Genomic DNA, 6,792 nt, shown 5'->3' with positions numbered 1-6,792 from the left:
ACGGCGCCGTGGCCCCAGCTCCTGGTCTCCGGTCCCGACCGCCGACGATCCTCTGGGGCGAGCGCCGACTGCTTGCTCTCGCGTCCGGACGCCCCGAGGGCGCTCATCCCAGGTCCCGCGCGCGTCTCCGCTCTCCCGGCCCCCTTCAGGCCCCAGCCCTGGCTCAAGGGCTTCGAGGTTTCCCCCAGCCGCTCTTGCCGCTTTTGCCTCGGCAGACTGCTTCGTATCCCCTGTCCCCGTTTCCCTACAGCCTCTGTCGCCCGTATTTCAAGTCTAATCTCCTCGCCTGCTCTTTGACACCCGCGGAGTCAAGGCGCGCTTGGCTTTTCCAACTGTGTTTCGCACTCACCCGGACTGGATGGAGCCGCCAGGTCTGGAGCGGTGGATTTTCTGTCTCCGCTTCCCGCTGCCCGAGGCCCCCTGGCGACCCTTTGCTAGACCCCGCCACCTGACAGGCCCCGGCTCCATAAGGCCTCAGGCGTCGTGGTCTCCGAACACCTTTATTTATTTCTAGAATTCTGGAAAACTCTGCATCCGCTCACCCATTTTTAGGACGACACCTACAACTTTTCATCCTGAACTGAAACAGATGTAGAGGACATAAATGTTATCAGAATTTGACATTTGTAGTGGGCCACGTCTGAGATGGCTCCCATGATCCCTTGAGATACATCCTTTTGTATCTCCCCTTGAGTGTGGGCTGACTCCAGCAATAGAACAGGAATAGAGTAAGACGTGATGGGATGTCACTTACAGGGGTAGGCTGCAAAAAGACCGTGGCTTCTGCTGTCCAACCTCATTCTGGGCGGCTGTGAGCTGCGCTGAGGAGAGGCCCAGAGTCAAGGAACTGAGAAAGGCCTCAACACTCAGTAAGAAATCGAGGTGCTTATTTCAAAATTACAAGTATTAGAACATAATTGATCAAAATAATGCAAACATGATGCAAGTTTTGGTAAGTAATCATTAAACATAGTAACAAACTGTTACTTGAAATTCACTTCTTATGAAACCAATGTTTTTTTTCCCTCCTGTATCTGTGGACTAGTACTGCTTATTCATCGAATGGGACTGCGTTCAGCATTTTAATTACACGTAAGCCTTGAAAACTTTGTTTACATAAATAATTATACTAGTTTTGTCATAACCATGTTACTTAATTCTTTGGACCCCTTCTGAGTTACATGCCAAAAATCACATAGCCTTCTGTCACCACATATTTTCAATGGTTTGGCAGCTAACAACTTGACTGGGTCTTCCTTTGGCTTTGGTAATGCAATATTTGGAATCCTCCTGACCTGAAAACAAAATGTCACTAGAACCCCATTACATACCAGTGTTTGGGGGAGGTTCTTTTAATTTAGTGCTTAGGAGGTTTTTACACTCTTAGGGCTGGGGAGAGGTCTTCTTTTAGAAGTGGGAGAAGGGCAAATGTGAAAAAGAGGTGAGAAAGGAAAAGATGCCTCCCATACATGACCCCTTGACATCTGGTATCTTCCTAGGCAGGTAAATTCTTGGGAGAGGACACAGAGCTGTCGAGGTTCCAGAAATCCATTTCCTTCAAGCTGGGGTCATCAAATCTTTTCTGTAAAAGGCCAGACAATGAATATTTTAGACTTTGCCATATGGCCTCTGTCCAGCTGTTTCACTCTGACGTAGGAGCACAAAAGCTGCTGTAGGCAATATATAAACTAAGGGTCACTGGTTCCAGTAAAATATTATTTATGGACACTTATATTTGAATTCCATGTAATTTTTACATGTCCCCAAATATTACTCCTTTTTTGATATTCCCCTTCCCCATTATTTAAAAATGTAAAATTCATCTCAGTCCCTGGGGTGGTAAAAAGCAAGCCAGATTTGGGCTGCAGGCTCTAGTTTGCTAACCACTGCCCCAAAGCTTCCACAGAGGCATGCCCTTCGAAATGTGTATATATAGCCTAGTTTGAACTTGCCACCATGGTTTTCAACACTGGCTACATGTGAGAATCACATGAGATGCTTTATTTATTTATCTTTAACTTTAAATTCAAATTAGTTAACATAGAGTGTATTGTTAGTTTCAGGGGTAAAATTTAGTGATTCATCACTTGTATACAACATCACATGCCTTCCTTAATGCCTATCATCCCGTTACCCCATCCCCTCACCCACCGCCCCTCCAGCAACCCTCTGTTTGTCTCCTATGACTAAGAGTCTTTTATGATTTGGCTCCTTCTTAACTTTCATCTTGTTTTATTTTTTCCTCCCTGCTGTTCGTCAATTTTGTTTCTTAAATTCCATACAAGTGAGATCATATAGTGTTCATCTTTCTCTGACTGATTTCACTCAGCATAATACACTCTAGTTCCATTCATGTTGTTGCAAATGGCAGGATTTCACTATTTTTGATGGCTGAGTAATATTCCATTGTGCATATGAACCACATCTTTATTCATTCATCTGCTGATGGACATCTGGGCTCTTTCCATATTTTGGCTCTTGTGGACATTGCTGCTATAAAAATTGGGATGCATGTGCCCCTTCAAATCACTATGTTTGTATCCCTTGGGTAAATACCCAGAAGTGCAATTGCTGGGTTGTAGGTTAGCTCTATTTTTAACTTTTTGAGGAACCTCCATATTGTTTTCCAGAGTGGTTGCACCAGCTTGCATTCCCACCAACAGTGCAAGACGGTTCCCCTTCCTTCACATACTTGCCAACATTTGTTGTTTCCTGACTTGTTAATTTTAGCCATTCTGATTGGCGTGAATTGACATCTCATTGTGGTTTCGATTTGCATTTCCCTGATGCTGATTGATGTTAGGCATTTTTTCATGTGTCTGTTGGCCATCTGTATGTCTTCTTTGGAGAAATGCCTGTTCATATTTTCTGCCCATTTCTTGACTGGATTTTTAATTTTGGGGGTGTAGACTTTGATAAGTTCTTTATAGATTTTGGATACTAGCCCAATATCTGATATGTCATTTGCGAATATCTTCTCCCATTCCACAGGCTGCCTTTTAGTTTCATTGATTGTTTCGTTTGCTGTGCAGAAGCTTTTTATTTTGATGAAGTCCCAATAGTTCACTTTTGCTTTGGTTTCCCTTGCTACATGAGGTGCTTTAAAAACTGTCAATGTCCGGCTGCACCCTCTCCAATACTAATTTAGTTGGTCTGGGCTGGAATCGAGGCTTTTTTTTTTTTAGTGTTTCCAGGCAGCTTTAATGTTGCAGCCTGACTTGACTCCTATTCTGATTGGCCAAGGCTCTGCCACATCTCTCAGGATGCGATGCTGCTCTGTGCTATTGCTATTGCATTTCAACCAGGGGAAAGCATCACCAGCATAAGATAAAGTGCAATTTGAAAGATTATAAGATGTAGGGGACCTGGCTGACTCAGTCAGAGGAGTGTGGGACTCTTGTTCTTGGGTTCATGAGCTTGAGCCCCACGTTGGGTATAGAGATTATTTAAATAAAATACATATATAAATAAATATGAAAGTTTTTATAAAATGTAAAAAAAAGTGGGTGTCTTCAATTGAATAGAATATTGCCTGCAAGACTGAACCCTCCTTCCAGCAAAGCTCCTGGCTTCCTCACCACTGTGTTCCTCTCACCCTCAAGTGCATTTCAGGGTGTGATGTGTTAAATAATTACTTCCTGAGTGCATCACTGGATTGCTTTGTTCATCTGTTATTTGTTCTCTGCGCTCTTACTTTTCTCTCTTCCCTTCTTCTCTGCCCAGACAGAGCCTCTTTCTGAGGAAGTAGGAGATGCTCAGTAGGCATTTGTGGATTCATTGACTGTGAAAGGAGTGGTAGGGTGTCAGGCAGGAACTGAAAAACTTGGTGATGTCTTTGGTTATGGAAAAAGAGAAGAAGCTCCTGCTTCCCCTCCACCCCTCCACTGGCTGAAACAGAACTTTTTATTACTTTTATGTACAGAAAATTTAACACTGTCCACTCAGCCCAGTCTGGTGGTCATTCTTTAGCCTTTGCATTTCCCAGCTTTCGGTGATACAAGCCATCAGCTTCAGACGTAGGACCATTGCCTCCCTAGTGGCAGCAGATCTCATAAAATCTGTCATTGTAATTGGTCCTGATGGTTTCCACCAGCTTAGCCAGAGCTCCTTTGTCTTCTGAGTTAACCTGAGTGAAGGTGACAGTGGTGCAGTTCTTCCCGTCGACAGAAGCCCTGGCTTGACCTTCCCCTTGATAATGCAGTAGGGAAGCCCCATCTTACGACACAGGGCAGGCAGGAAGACAAGCAGCTTAATGGGATTCACATAATGTGCAATCACTACCAGCTGAGCCTTCTTGTTTTCCACCAAGGTGGTGAGAGTAGTAACCCTTTAAGGCTTTAAGGACAGGTGGCCTCTTAGGGGGGACAACTTCTTTGCTGGTAGCTTTCTACTCAGCTAGGGCCAGCAATCTCTGCTTCTTCTCTTGCTTTGCCTTTGGTATCTGTGGGTCTGCTTAGGCAGCTGAGTAGCTGTTTGGCAGGCCAAGGCCTGAATGAACTGGTTAATCCTGGGAGGCACTTTTAGACGTTTATAGAGAATAGCCCTTTGCCCCTGCAGCTGGATGTAGTGGGGGCATTTGACAAAGTGGGTGAGGTCCCTTTTGGGCTGCATGTCCTGTCTGATGCCAAAATTCTTGAGTCTTTTCTCAAACAGGACACTGACTACCTCCTTGGCCCCTGCTTCTTCACAACATCAGGAATTGGGGCCCCCTTCCTCCCCTTCTTCTTCTTTCCTTTTGGCATCTTGGATGGCTGGAGAAGAGAGAAAACACCCCTGCTGCTATTACTGGTTGATGATGGAATGGAGGGAGAGGTTTTTGCCATGAAGAAGATGAGAGAGTCAGAAGATAAGGAAATAGTCTCTGATTGACTGGTATTTGTCTATTATCTCCCTGTATTTTCTGCAAGTGTATAATCTCAATGAAAGAAGGAGGGCCTGGGAGTCATTTTCTGCCTGTGTCTAGAAAGCACCTATCTCAGAGCAGATGATCAACAAATATATTTTGAATGAATTGTTGAATAAATGTGTTCGCTGAGGTTTAATAAGTCTGAGAGAGATTTTTGTGTGCAAGAAAATTATTTATAATATTGGTGTCTCAATTATTACTCACTTAAACTGAGTTATGAAATTTAAGTCCCAATTTTTCCTCAAGCTTTTAAATTAAACTTGGAAAACTTGCTAGTACATGTATTAATTTAATAATGTTCCTTTAAAATAAGAACTATCACTTTTACTTGTTCTTTGATTCATGTGCAGTTAACTCATAAATTTAAGCTTAAATTGCCTTTAAACATTTAACAGTACTCAAAAGTTGATTAATTATATTTCCTTAGATATTTCAAACCATATTACAAATTTTATGTGTCTGCTTCTCTTAAACATTTCTAATGCTAACTAAGTAGACTTATAAATTTGACAAACAAAGCATTTCTAAGCATTTAAGCAACACTTGCAAATCTCATTGTTAACAAACTCTAAGAGGTTATTGCAGTAATGGTTCGTATCCTGATTTCTTCATACCTTCTTGAGTAATCCTCTCTCACTCTTACTCTGAGCATGGTCATTGGAATTGCTTTGACCAGTGCGACAATAGCATAAGTAACACACTGTGTTTTGCTCTCTCCTGCTGTGTTTGGAATCTTAGACTCCCACGTAAGGAAGTCCGGGCTAATCTAGTGGAGGATGAGAGACCATATGGAGTAACCTTTCAACCACCTGACCTTGACCATTCAGCCTGACCATTAGCATAGCTGGAACCAGACCAGACCAGAAGAGCTGTTCAACTGACCCACAGAATGAAGAGAAATAATAAGAGATAATTTTAGTCACTAAGTTTGGGTGTTTCTTAGTGTTGCAAAAGCAAACTGATATTTAAACTGAAATCCTTCTTATTTGTAATAGGCCTTTTCAGGTCAGAGTTTTCCCACTGAAACTGGGACTGTGCTCACTTTCTGACAGAATCTCTTTCATAGCTTCTGTACTCCTGATTTGAGTTGATGAGGTAATGAACCCCGCATCCAGATTGTAGCTAATTACTCTACTGCTGGATTGGATTCCACACCCTTCTAATATTTCTTTCCTTTATTAACTCTCACTTTGAAGTCATTTGTAGGTATCTCTCCTATGATCATTAGGGTCAGTTACCCTTCTAACTATAAAGTTTGAGCTTTTTATTTATTTTATTAAATTAAAAAAATTTTAAGTATTCTCTACACCCAACATGGGGTTCAAACTCACAACCCTGAAGTCAAGAGTTGTGTGCTCCACTGACCGAAACAGCCAGACACTCCAAGTTTGATATTTTTATTTTATTTTTTTTTTAAAGATTTTTATCCATTTGTTTGACAGAGAGAGAGAGACAGGGAGAGAGGGAACACAAGCAGGGGTGGAGGGAGAGGGAGAAGGAGAAGCAGGTTTTCTGCTGAGCAAGGAGCCTGATGTGGGGCTCCATCCCAGGACCCTGGGATCATGACCTGAGCCCAAGGCAGACACTTAATGACTGAGCCACCCAGGCACCCAAGTTTGATCTTTTTAAACAAATAAATGCATTTAACAATTTCTTGACATAATAAGCAATGTCAGTGCAATACAATTAATATTAATGCCAAGGTGATAAGAAAGAGAATAACACAACCATCACTATAAAGGTCATTTTCATGAGTTGAAATTTTCTCCTAGGGCACTTCCTGTTTTTCTCCTTCTGGAGTATCATTATAGGTTTATGATTTTTCTCAGATTTGTTCCAATGAAATGTAATGATTATTTCCTTTTTATTCAAACTGTAGTATCTCA

The 6,792-nt window shown here is 42.2% G+C and overlaps 1 pseudogene; it reads right to left on the bottom strand.

Moving 5' to 3' along the window:
• Positions 1–3,784: 3,784 nt before the first annotated feature.
• Positions 3,785–4,742, bottom strand: LOC116594185 (annotated as a pseudogene).
• Between the last annotated feature and the right edge of the window lie 2,050 nt (positions 4,743–6,792).

This window comes from Mustela erminea, chromosome 6 (assembly GCF_009829155.1).
Source record: "Mustela erminea isolate mMusErm1 chromosome 6, mMusErm1.Pri, whole genome shotgun sequence".
Lineage (NCBI taxonomy): Eukaryota > Metazoa > Chordata > Mammalia > Carnivora > Mustelidae > Mustela > Mustela erminea.
This window is presented reverse-complemented; position numbering and strand designations above follow the sequence as displayed.